This window comes from Dermacentor albipictus, chromosome 1 (assembly GCF_038994185.2).
Source record: "Dermacentor albipictus isolate Rhodes 1998 colony chromosome 1, USDA_Dalb.pri_finalv2, whole genome shotgun sequence".
Lineage (NCBI taxonomy): Eukaryota > Metazoa > Arthropoda > Arachnida > Ixodida > Ixodidae > Dermacentor > Dermacentor albipictus.
Window position 1 is genome coordinate 106,564,530 of NC_091821.1, and position 13,496 is coordinate 106,578,025.

The 13,496-nt window shown below is 46.7% G+C and overlaps 1 protein-coding gene across 1 annotated transcript in view; it reads right to left on the minus strand.

Moving 5' to 3' along the window:
• The window catches only part of slo (calcium-activated potassium channel slo), a 204,307-nt gene that overhangs the window by 95,459 nt on the left and 95,352 nt on the right, over positions 1–13,496 (minus strand).

The window sequence follows — 13,496 nt, forward strand, 5'->3', positions numbered from 1 at the left end:
ATTTATCGTGTTTCTAAAAGCACCCCTACTCGAAGCTACGCCCTATATGTAGGACAGCTTCGCTGCTCGGCGGAAGTAGACATTGCGATTTAGTAACGACCCTCGGCGATTCCTCGATGACGAGTTATTCGAAAAGTACTTCACCGCTTATGTTCGAAGAGACGCTTACAGCTTTTATTTGCACAATGTTAGTTCTAACATCACCGAGGAGCCTGACTGATGACCTCTACAGTTGCAGGGCAGCGCTGTCCTACAACCGTTCTATTCAAGGAAGAGCTTCGAGGAGAGAGAGAGAGAGAGTTTAATGTGAGCCGAAGATGTCAGCTCTGCTATATGCAGGGCTTGAAGTGGCCACGTAGTGAATACGTGTGAATGTGATTACGACACTTTAAAATTTGTGATGTTAAAACTTGTAACCATCGTATTCGAAAGCTTCCCTTGACCCCACCATGCAATCGAGCATGGTGCTTTGCTGGGCTAGTTGGTGTTTTCACCAACACACCAAATAGCTTAGCAGGTGTGTTACGAAACAATTCCACTGGATGCCTTATGGCGCTGAATGCATCGGTATTCTATCGACAGCTGTATATCAAAGTGAATTTTACTTTTTATTCATTTTGTTGACAATGAACTTGCGTTCTGCGCTACTTGCCATCATGACTCCACGATGTTCTTCCATTCCGCTGAGGTGAGGGAAGCGCTGTCTCGCCACAAGTATAGTCACTAGCTGTGCTCCAATGGTGATGTTGGAGCCCAAGTGTGTTTGTAAAAATTGGGATGTGTTTCTAGATGCGGTTTTATAATGATCTGAAAGATTAATCTTACGCCATGGTGTTGCCACTAGGATATTCAAATCCATTCTGTAGTTGCTGATTTTTTTCATTCCTCCTTCTTTCCGGCCCCAGATGCCTGCGAAATTGGACGATCTGCATAGGCTCCCCTAAATATTGTAACAATTACGCAGCCCTATAATCATTTACGAAGCAATACCACTGGGCGTCTTATGCAAGGCTGCAGGTGATTAGAAGCTAGTTCCTAGGCCCATTGCTGATTCGTTGCCTGTGAGATTAATTACTCGCGGAAAACGACGTGCTCTCACAGAGATTGCGCTTGTACACAGCGCAGCTGGTGCCTACAATTCCTGGGCTTGATTTGAATTGAAATTGTAGAAGTTTTCAATAGAACTGTGCTCCTGCTCAAGCGTTTACACGTGTCGTCTGTGCACCCGCTTTCCTACGCATTGCACGTTCATTTCTTTTTCTGCCCTTTTCTCCCTGCATAGAATAGAGAACTAGGAGCAACGTACCTCCCTGCCTTTTCTGGTCTCTTTTTATATGCGGCAAGATGCACGTCACCGTCAACACTCCTCAACGCTTAGTAAGGAAAAGACCTGCCAGCCATGGCAGCGAACAAGAAGGCACACTTGAGACAAACAATTATTGCGTACAAAAAGCCCTTAGTAAATCTGGGGCCGAATTCGCAATGGTTTTCCGCAATGGTGAATTCGCAATGGTGAAAGCTGTTTGTCTACAATATCGCAATATTATGTCTACTATTGCGATGGGTCCCCTCGTACTTGTTCTTAAAAATATTTCTGGCGCAACGACATTTTTGTGATTGCGGGCACTGATTCCAGCTCCAATACATCATGCCACGTGTTTTAAAAGCGGGAGGGTGTTATTTTCGTGCCGCTATACGCCTCCTCATCTCTCGGAAATAGGATTGTTCATGTGTTTTCAACACGGGTGATCATTTTTTTTGCGTTCTTTTTTAATCGAATCCTGGATGGATTTAATGCGACAGTATAGTTCTTAAAACTAATCATTGCCTTTCGTACGTTGTAAAAAAAAACATAAAAGTGCTTTAGAAACAGTAGACTTACAATAGACTAGCATTATATTAACACACACACAAGAATGCCATTCTATAGGCGACAAAAATTTTGGCTACTCTATCATCTACTTGAACTTCAATCTAGTCCTTTATATAGTTTCCTTTGGGGTCTATACTACGTACGTACCTTTTTCTCATCTCCAGTTAGGAAAACTCACACCAAAATATTTGCACATGTGTAGAACATCAAGACAGGGTGCGCTATGTCTATGGCCACAGAGTTGTAATGGGCGTTCATATTGATTTCCCTAATTTCATTTGATATCAGAGTTTCGAGTTCTACCACCACAGTTGGGCGGTTGAGACACTTCACGGTGTAAGACGAAACCACTTGCAAACGTGTAAATGGTGCAACTCAACTCCGGGGACTACGTTTTACCTTTACCAGTGCGTGCTCGAGCACGAAGCATTGCGTTGCTGAGTGTTTTCGTATTGATGCTCGGCGCACACCTGAACGTGTTTGCCACCCCTTTCCTGAGACATCGAGGGAATGCACATTATGCTCCACTCTCACCACCACAAGAAAAAAAGAAGAGCAATGGCTCGCTGTTCTAATAGTGAAATTTTCGAACACTCTATTACGTGTGATTTATGCCAGCCGCGGGTAGCCTGGTATCTATGGCGATGCGCTGCTGAATTCTAGATTGCGGGTTCAATCCCACCCACGGGGCCGCATTCCGATGCGGGTGGGATGCAAAAAACGCTCGTTTACCGGGCATTCGGCGCACGTGAATGCATCCCAGGTGGTTCAAAATTAATCCGGAGCACACACCCCCCCCACTACGACGTGCCCCGTAATGAGATCGTGGTTTTGGCACATAAACGCCCGTAATTCCCTTTGTAACTTATTATTTGTTCACGATTCGAATTTTAAAAGAAATATGGGGTTTTACGTGCCAAAACCACTCTCTGATTATGAGGCATGCCGTAGCGGGGGACTCCGGAAATTTGGACCGCCTGGGGTTCTTTAACGTGCACCTAAACCAAAGTAAACTGGTGTCTTCGCATTACGGCCCCATCGAAATGCGGACGCCCCGGGCCGGGATTCGATCCCGCGACCTCGTGCTTAGCAGCCCAACACCCTAGCCGCTAAACAACAACGGCAGGATCCGAATTTCTCGTTTTATTTTTACGCTCCTTGAATACCTGGTTGCATACCGAATATTTTCTTGCATATAAAAACAGAAAAATAAGTATGTATAAGTAAGAGCAAAACAAGGCAAAATAAGGTACGATGTATGTCCTCGAATACAACGCGCGTTGAAAGAAAGAAAGAAAGGAAGGAAGGAACTTTGCACGACAGCATGCATTACGTTAGTCACTGAAACCGAATATACGAAGCTAAGAGATACCTCGGGAGGCAGCCCCGAAAACAAATACTTCTTGTTTAGCGACTGCAAGCCGCCAGATAAATTTTATTTCTGCAGGAGATCACCAAGCAAGTGTTTCTCCTCTGCAGAAACGGCTGCTTGTTGGACAAGATATGATGCCCTCAAGAGAGACTTCGGGAAGAACGAAGAACTTGTGGTTAGCTTGGCCTATAACGGGCGCTTGAAGCGGCAGATGCACCAGATGTACAGTCTCTTTCTCGGGCAGGCAGCCTCAAATAACTCCCAGTAAGATCACCTATTCGACGACTGTTGAATATTTGAATAAATTTAATATCAAATTTTCTACTAATTAAGCTCATTCGATTTCGAAATAAGAGTATTCGATTTGCATTCAAAATTGCGAATATTCGCGCGCATCTAAATAGTAATGGGAGGAGGAGGCGTAGAGAAAGAAAAAATAATTTATTTAAGGGGGACGGAGGAAACAGCGTTCTACAGGAAAAAAACACTTCGTCGTCGTCCTCCCACTAAAGACGTGAATAGCTGCAGGAGAGCGCTGTGCGCGAACTTGAAAGCTGCTTGGTTTCTTGAGCTTACACAGCAGCAAAATATAAAGGAAACTATCTATAAGTAACCTTGATTTCAAATATGTATGTATGTATGTATGTATGTATGTATGTATGTATGTATGTATGTATGTATGTATGTATGTATGTATGTATGTATGTATGTATGTATGTATGTATGTATGTATGTATGTATGTATGTATGTATGTATGTATGTATGTATGTATGTATGTATGTATGTATGTATGTATGTATGTATGTATGTATGTATGTATGTATGTATGTATGTATGTATGTATGTATGTATGTATGTATGTATGTATGTGTGCGTGCGTGCGTGCGTGCGTGTGTGTGTATGTATGTATGTATGTATGAATTAGACCACACTGTGCTCAAATCAGACGGTTTTAAGTTCTGCCGGAACATAACATGTTCAAGAAGGATGGGCGATTGAACACATGCACAAATTGGGGAAGACAAGCGCTAGGATTTCTTGCAACATGAAAGTTGCAAAATGAAAGTGGGTGATCTCCTCCCTTTCGCATGCATATCATTATTCAATAACTCTTCAGGGAACATTCACTTCGCTTTCATTTTCATTCTTTATCTACTGCTTTATTTTTTGCTTTTTGCCACTCTTCGTGGCAACAGCTAAAGCAGGCAGGCTATAATCGAAGATGCGAATTAAAACAGTAGCGTGCTTGTTGGGTGGGAGACGCCCACACGCACACTCATCGCAGCGCACTTGTTAACAAACAAAAGCACACACAAAAAAAGGGGGGGGGGCACATCCGAGAATCAGAGTTGCTGGAAAACCAACTTTATGCGCTCGATTGACAGTAGCCTCACATTAACGAACTGTCGCGGCATATAGTCGAATGGCGACTGAGAGCGTGCGACGGACGTGATGTATTTATTGCGAAGTGTCCGCCCGTAGCTGCGGTCTGTAAAATTGATCGGTGCCACCGTGGACGCTGGCCGGCACAAGATGATAGTCGTGTAAGCAACAAACCAACAAACTCGAGCTGCAGAAAGCGTATAACACGCTGACAGCAGTGGAAGGTCTCGGATAGCTGCGCAATAGCAACTACATTTAGAAGATAGAGATAAAAGAAGGAAGAAAAAAATATATTAGTTCTGGGTAAAGCAAGACCCAGAAAATTAGCTCACGCCGAGTCTCACCTACAGCAGGCAGATTGTGTTCGGCGAATAAAGGCAACGTTGACAAGGAAGCCTAGAGGAAAAGAAAAAGGAAGCAGGGAGAAAGGGGCGTAATAACCAATGATGTCTAAAGATTGCACCAATGCCACGAAATGACTGTAGCCATATCACTTTGCACTGCGCCACCGGATGCAAAAAAGAAAAGAAAAAAAAAAACATGCCGCAGAATGCTGCACATCCGACGCCACATATTGACGTCCCACGAAAGACGATTCAGTAGAAATAAACTATAGCAACCAAAAGCAAGGGCATAGGGCACGAGAAAATTGAGGTTGACCAGTTGAGTTTAGAACTCCTGTCGTTTATTTATTTATTTGTTTGTTCATTTATTTGTTTAATTATTTTTATTTATCTTTTCTTATTTCAGCAGATAGCGTCAGGTGATGAGCGAGGCACCGTGGCTAACGATTTCTAAAGTTGATTCGTATTTGTGGAGAGCAGGCAGATGTTTTAGGCTTGCGATTTGGTGCGGAAAAAAAACCGGTGTTATGGTATGGTATGACAAGGAAAGCAACACAATTTTGGCGCAGTGCTCGGAATTGCCTGTGGTCAGGTCGTATAAGCGCCTTTGTTTGTGGATAAATTGTGGGAAGGACTAAATAATACGATACCAGAGGGATCAATTAGACAAAGGAGAAGAAAGCGAAAAGAAATGCGAATGTGATGAAGCACAAGACGGTTTGTGGTAATAATAAATATGAAGTAATTCGCGGAACGTTGAAGGGCAGAATACTACCGGATTTCCACGCCTACTATTATGTCTGCCACGAGGCAGCAATTCTGGACTTGAAATTCAGCAGAATAATTTTGGAACAGACTGGCTTTAGGTGCACACGCCGCGTGGTTGCATGACGAATGAAGCAATTAAAGGGTACATACAGTTGATGGTAAAGAGTGGGAGAAGCAGGGATTAAAGCAAGCTTTAGTACGGAGAAAGGCTGAGGCAAATCTAGGGGAAGCAATGTGCGGCAAGAGTTTTCAATTTCTTATGTCACTGCCGGGGCAAAAAAGAAAAGAACATAGCAGCTTGTAAAGGATTACGCACGTCAAAGATGGAGTACGGAAATGCCCGGGTTACCTTAACATCGAAAGTATTGGAGATCCCGAATATAATTACTGGAGAACTAGAACGCATGGTAAACGGGCAACAGAGCTCTACCAGACGGTTAAAAAAAAGATAACAGAAAAACATTTTTTTTCGCCAGCCCAAACAAGATGGCTTTACTTTTCCACGGGGCAGGACTAAACGCTACCGGCGAAGGTTTATCGGTATAAATATTTCCCCCGGTTGTGTGCAAGCCAGGGAAACCATAGAACATATTTTATTCAGGTATAATTCGCATCAGCCTCACATAGACGAGGCAAGCACATAGATCCAGGGTGCACTGCGATGTTAAAGCCGCCATGGGCGGGGAGGGGTAATACATTGGGAGTAGGGACGTGCAAGACGACGCTGGTGGTTTGGTAGAAAAATGTGATAGAATACATCTGTCAGGGCACTTGAGGGGCACTAAACTGAATATCAATTTGGGATGCATATTGTACATCACGCCTTATAGCTCGTATATTCATAACGTTGCCGGGATGTTTTTTTTTTTTTTAGCTCAGCAAGCCATACCTTTTTAGCAAACTTTCTGCTGCTGCAACTTACACTCCTATTACTGCACCAGACGTATCATGACCGCATACACATATATACCGATGGTTCAACCTCACCTACCAGCTCAACTGCCGCATTCGTCGTTCCAGCCAAGAACGTTACAATTAAATTCAAACTGTCGCACACGACTACATCTACATCGGCAGAACTTGCAGCTCTCCATGCCGCTATGATGTACATCACCGAAGAGCCAACAGAGAAGTGGGTCGTATTTTGTGACTCTAAGGCAGCCCTTCATAGCATCAAGTCCGCGTTACGTCACAGAACTTACGAGCAAATGACATCTGAAATCAGGGAACTGCACCACCATGCTCTGGAAAGAGGACACCACATTGTATTTCAGTGGATTCCTGCTCACTGTGAAATCGTCGGCAACAACCTAGCTGACAAGGCTGCCCGGTGTGCCCACGAAGATACAAAGACGCGTCCAACACCTTTGGCGAGGTCGGACGCTGCCAGAGAACTTCGCCTACTTGTGCGCAAGAAGTCCCAAGATCTGTGGACATCTAGTGGCTTCAATTGCAGATTACGTCAACTGGACCCCACGCTACGGCTACAACTGCCACCTAGCCTTTCCCGCGGCGAAGCAACCTTGTTGTGTCGCTTGTGGTTGGGAGTGGCGTTCACGAACGCATACTCCTACCGTATGGGAATGGCCGAGAGCCCGATGTGCGACTCCTGTGGGTGCGAGGAGTCCATCGAGCACGTATTGTGTACCTGCCCTCGCTACGATGTCCAACGCCTCTCTCTGCGGGCAACTTTACACAGACTAGACTCGAGACCATTCACCGAGTCAAAGATACTCGGACCGTGGCCACAACCGTCACTGGCTCGAAAAGCGATTCGTGCACTAGTGCGGTACTTAAAGTGCACGGGCTTAAGAGACCGCTTATAGTGTCATTGTATAAGGTGTCCCTCCCACATGTACTCAGTGCTGACTCTCTCCCTTTCTTCCTCTTTCTATTCCCCTTTCCCCCACCCCCAGTGTAGGGTAGCAAACCGGATGCTGTTCTGGTTGGCCTCCCTGCCTTCACTACCCTTGCTTTCTCTCTTTCTCTCTGCTGCGATATTTGAAGGCTACTGGACTGAGTCAGCGTCTGTGATCCGGACTGAGTGACCGAACGATACCCCCAGTGGACTTTCTCTTCTTCTTTTAATCTTTCCATCCCCTTTTCCCTTTCCCCAGTGTAGGGTAGCCAACCGGGCTCAGTCCTGGTTAACCTCCCTATCTTTCCTTTCATTTGCTCTCTCTCTCTTGACAAGCTTACAGAAAAATGAAACGATGAGCGCGTGCTTAGAATGTTTAGGTACGTTGATGATTTTCTAATTATTTTAAGAATTTTTACTCAGTGACTTCCTTACAAACAGTGAATTACACACTTGACAAATTTAAAGCATGTTTGACTGACCTCTGTTTTACGGTAGAACTACCTAACCATAACTCTATGTAGTTTCTTGACAACGTCGACGGCAGCAGAGCTCGCAGCACTCTTTACTGCCCTTCATTACATTGGTAATGAACAGCCACACAAGTGGACGGTATTCTGCGATTCGAAGGCGGCACTGCGGTCTCTGCTGTCACCTTTACGACGCGGACCGCACGAGCCAGCTAATATTTCCCATTACAGAGACGTTACACCATATAAGTGATGCAGGCCATGAAATAACCTTCCTATGGCTTCCAAGTCAGCCGCGGGATTATCGGCAATGAACGGGCGGATCAAGCTGCCCCCTCAGCCCATATTGAAGAGCACCACGTACCAATTCCGCTTTCTATAAGTGACGCAGCACGGAAGCTCCGCCTGCTTGCTCGGCAGTGCACCGCGTCGCAATGGAATGAGCCACATTTAAGAAATACTCGACTGTACTCCCTTGATCCGACGTTAAGTCTCCGAGCGCCATCACAGCTTCGCCGTGGAGACGCCACGCTCTTGTATCGACTGTGGTTGGGCGTTGCCTTTACCAAAGCCTATGCATTCCGCATAGGGATGACCGACACCGCAAGCTGTGACCACTGCGGCCATGAAGAATCTATTGAACATATTTTGTGCGTTTGCCCGCAGTACGGTCCACAGAGGGAATGCCTTCGCCACGAACTTGACCAACTGGACGACCAACCGCTATCTAAAAAAAATTCTACGCCACCGAAGGGACCTAACGTCACAGAAGAAGGCCGTGCAAGCACTATTGCGCTTTCTGCGCTCTACTGGCCTTCGCGAACGTCTTTAACTGGAACGCATTTTGTGTGTGTGTGTGCGTGTGTGTTTGTTTGTGTGTGTGTGTGCGTGCATTTTGCGTTTTGCGTTTTCCTCTCTGTCATCTTTCTAACCCCTATCTCCCATCCCCAGTGTAGGGTAGCAAACCGGAGACTGATATCTGGTTAAGCTTCCTGCCTTTCCTCTTCTCTCTTTCTCTCTCTTGACAGGCTCTTATCCTTTATTGGCGATGGTCATATGCGCTGTACGCATTCTCCACGATCGAAAAAAGCGTTGCTGCTTTTTCAGAAGTCTAACAATTCAAAGCTAATCAAGAGAGGAATTGTGAAGTCGTGTTTTCAAAGTGTCTCAAAACAATAGTCGCTTGCAAACCATAATTACAAGTTGCATAACAGGGAGCTGGTTATCAGCAGGTACTGCAAAAGGCTGTGTCTGAGGCTCTTAAGAAATGAAAGTCACAGTTCACTAACAAAGAGAAGGACCAGGAGCGCAACAAAAAGCTACAGGTAGTTTCCTACTTGCATAAAGTGTCGCATTGTCTGAAGAAAGTGGCTCAGCGGCAAGGCCTGAACGTTGTGTTTTTGGCCCCGTCAAAGTTATCTTTGTGTGCGCGCATTTCGGCGGATAAGAAAAGTTCCTTTGGGTGCTCGACTAATCAGAAAAACAAATTTCTTAAGTGTGCCTCGCAAGTGATTTAGAAAAATACCGGTGTCGTGTGGAAAGTTACATACAGGCTAAACCGGGCAGTGTATCAACCAGAGGCTGAGGGAAAAAAACGTAGGCACAGGCGGGGATGGTCATTTAGCCTATCATCGCAGTATACGGGGTTGTGTTCCTGGATTTAGCTCGATGACGATTCTTGGCCGGGGAAAAACGCGAACTGTGAGGCAGATGTTTGAAGCTTTTCAGATTAGGAAGCACAGTGACCTTTGTATTAGTGCAGCGTCGCTCATCCCGACTGAAAAGGAGTGTTCATACCTAGAAATCTGACTTCGATTGCATGTGTCAACGAGGGGGCAAAAGAATGTGATTGTACGGTGTCGTGTGCTGGCGCATGCGCTTGGTGTAGCTCTTGAGGGTTTCTGTGAGGAATAAAGTCAGTTGTTAGTGGAGCATTCTGTGAACTTCTCGTCTCTGGGCATGCGTGTAGTTCGCTGTGGTTTAATTTCTTGTTCAATATGTGCCAACTCGCCCGGCACTACTTAGCCTTGCTGCAAGTAGATGTGCCTTCTGAAATCACTGGCACATATATATATATATATATATATATATATATATATATATATATATATATATATATATATATATATATATATATATATATATATATATATATATATATATATATATATATATGTGTGTGTGTGTGTGTGTGTGTGTGTGTGTGTGTGTGTGTGTGTGTGTGTGTGTGTGTGTGTGTGTGTGTGTTTTGTCGTTTTGTCGGCAGCGACAGAACGCGCCGTCAAAATGGAGTGAACTTGCGCGTTGGGCTGTTGTAACCTCGTTTCATGAGTTGCAACGCCACCATCTGTTAGACAGAGAATGCGCAGTACCGAGTAAAGACTCAATGTTATGTTATCTGTCGAAAATTAAATTTGAACGATAAATACACGGATAATGATAATGGCTATTGCACCAAACTTCAAGTGGCGGCAGCAAGAACTTATACGCTACTGTGAATGTCAGCCTTCCGAGTGCAAGTAGCCTATCGAACTCTAAATTTTCACGCTGCGTGAATTCAAAACCCGGCGCCAGCACAACACCCGGCGCTGTGCACAGGTCGGACGACAGTCACGTGTCCTACCAGCGTCCAACGGAATAGACCAGACAAGCAGCCGCACGTCCCGCTCTCGCAGGCCTCGACTGCAGAGGAACATTTTTACTTTTCTCGCCACGATTCCGCTCGGCTTGCTCAAGAACTCGGCATCGATCGCCCTCAGACAGCGAAGAGCACGCGCGATGTTGTAATCCGTAATAAACAGTGGTCTGTTTTTAATCTAAGCGGGAATGAGCCATACCATGTGCCGCCGCCATGAAGAGTCCATAACATAATAAAAAAAGAACACCTCGTTTTTCTCGCGAGTATGCCTAGTACACAGTGTAGTTGCCGCAAAAAGACGGCGGTGATTCCGAGTTCTCTGCGTAAGTGCGGATAAGCATCACGTCAGGACCATGTGCGCGGCCTACGCCTTGTCCACGTACTGGTGACTGAAACGGCACGTTGGCTGTGGCGCAGCACGTGCCTCGTTTTCTGCGTATTTGTGCGTCCGTGCGCCCTCGTGTTGTTTCGCACCAAGACGTGGAGCGCGCCATGGGTTTCACACGACTGCGCCAATGTTTCACAATAGTCGACCAAGCCGTGAACGACCTCGCGGCCATGATAAGCCGTAACTGGCGGCGCTGACGTGCGTAAAGGTGGTTAGCAGTGGTGCATCGAGGCGGCCCTGTCACGCTGTGCAAACACGAGGTGCGTGAGGAGCAAATGCGCCGGCGGCGCGCGATGTCTGCGGTACAAATATCGACGTTTTGGGCCGCAAACTCGCGTGGGAGCCGCGGCGGCAGCGGCCTAATGGCGCCGGATTCGCGAGAAGAAAAAAATTCATCACCGAAAACTGGGTCAGGTTCCGTCGAAACGCACATTTCTCGAAAAGGCCTGCGGGCCGGGTTTGCATTAATGATAACAGCAGCGCAACGAACAACGCTCCACATTAGCAGACGCGCACGCGGAGGCGCGCTGATGTGCGGCGAGAGAAGTGGGGCACTCCACTTTCAAACTGGCCCCGCACATCCATGTGCCATTATTGCGAGTGCTGTACGCTCATCCTTATACATCATCCAAGGCGGCGCTTTCTTCCTTTCTCTTGGTACGGAACAGAAAGTGTTGCCTTACTCTATAACGCGTCCAGGCAGCGATAACGGACGCTGCGTGACCACTATACCCGGAACTGAGAGGAACGAAGAGACTAAAGTGATGAAACCGGGGAGATCAACAGGAAGGCTGTTCGGGTTTGCTACCCTACACCCGCCGAGGAAGATAGAAATGATATACGGAGAAAAATAACATTTAAGGGTCACACACGCACGGCAAGGGCCACACTACGCATGTCAGCGGCTTTCGCATAACGGCTTGTGGAAAGGAATGACCGCTGTGCAGCGCGCTCCTAGTGAAGTCTCGAATTCCTCCTGGAAGCCTTCTAGTTCGCGTGCAATCACCGATCCACCATGTGAAAACAGCTGATGACCACATGGCCCCTGGTTCCAAGGTTAAATCAGCTTTGACGCATATGATTCTGTACGGGTCCTTACTCTAATTGTTCGATTAGCAGGCCGAATACGCCTTATCATCTTGAAAGGTTACGTTTTGATACGTTATGTGTATCTAGGGCGCAGCTACAATTGTGGCATGGTATCGGAAATATTTTTTACAAAACTGTCAGAGAGTAGAGAGCCTGCATAGCGCGGAACAGGCACTTCACAGAGGCCGCGCGGTTCGATCCGCGCACAAGGCGCGTGCCACTGCCACCTTAGAAGTTCGACTGGATCGTTCGAGACACGAAGACCCCCTCCGTCCCAGCACACGGAGTACTCCTTGGCGCCGGTCCAAGCTGACACGCCACGTGTGCGATCTGAGACTCTTGGCTCACAACCTCGGAAGAAACGCGGCCGCGCGCAAGCAGGCGCGCCAATGGGCACGAAGCACGCTCCCGTGTACCGCGCGCGTGAATTCGTTGCGCTTCGTATACGTAAGGCATATGAGAGAGAACTGCATTAGCCTAAGCGAATGGCCCTAGATCCGCGCGGGAACAGTGAAGCGTCAGGCAGCAGAGACTTTCCTCTCGCTTCTAACGCGTGTTGATGTAGCGATGATCGTAAACCATCGTTGATTCGAAACGCAACACTGCTGCTCATTCCTGTGGACAGACAACACCGAAGGAGCCAGTCACATGGTGGTAGCGTTGGGTGCTATTTCAAGTGAAACCTTCGCTAGAGGCTTTGCATCCGCTGCGAATGTGTCTATAGCTTCGAAGCCCCATAGACGAACGGGAATGGTTCCCTTAGCTCCCTGGAGCTTTGGGGTGCTCCAGGAACCCCGCCGCAGGCAGGACCGGCTGTCACAACCCTTGTCACTAATGCAGTGGATTTGAAACTGCTGTAGAAGCTGTACGTGGCCCACACGCTGACGTCGCAAGTGAATTCATGAATGCGGTTCTTGTGCTTGCGTTGGAGTCTTACAGCCAACTCGCTTCTCGTGCAAGGTGGGATCGAGGATGGATTTAATGCACTTATTCCCCTGCATATACATTGCCGAAATTTTCATGCGCCCTTCATAACATTTGATGTAGTATATAACCAAGGCATATTACATTGGGTAGCCGTAGCTTCTGGGGACTACCACTCTGAATGTCCAAAGATAAGTGGGCTCACCACTGCCGCGCGTATGCAACACAAACCTCACGTCGTGTGTTGTGTTTGCATCTGGCCCAGAGCCACAATTGTGAAACATGGGGCGCTATAACGTAAAACTATTCCAAACTTTTCTATTCCAATTCTGCTATCAGCCCACCGCGATTGGTCAGAAACTTTTTTGGACCACCCCCACTTCACCTG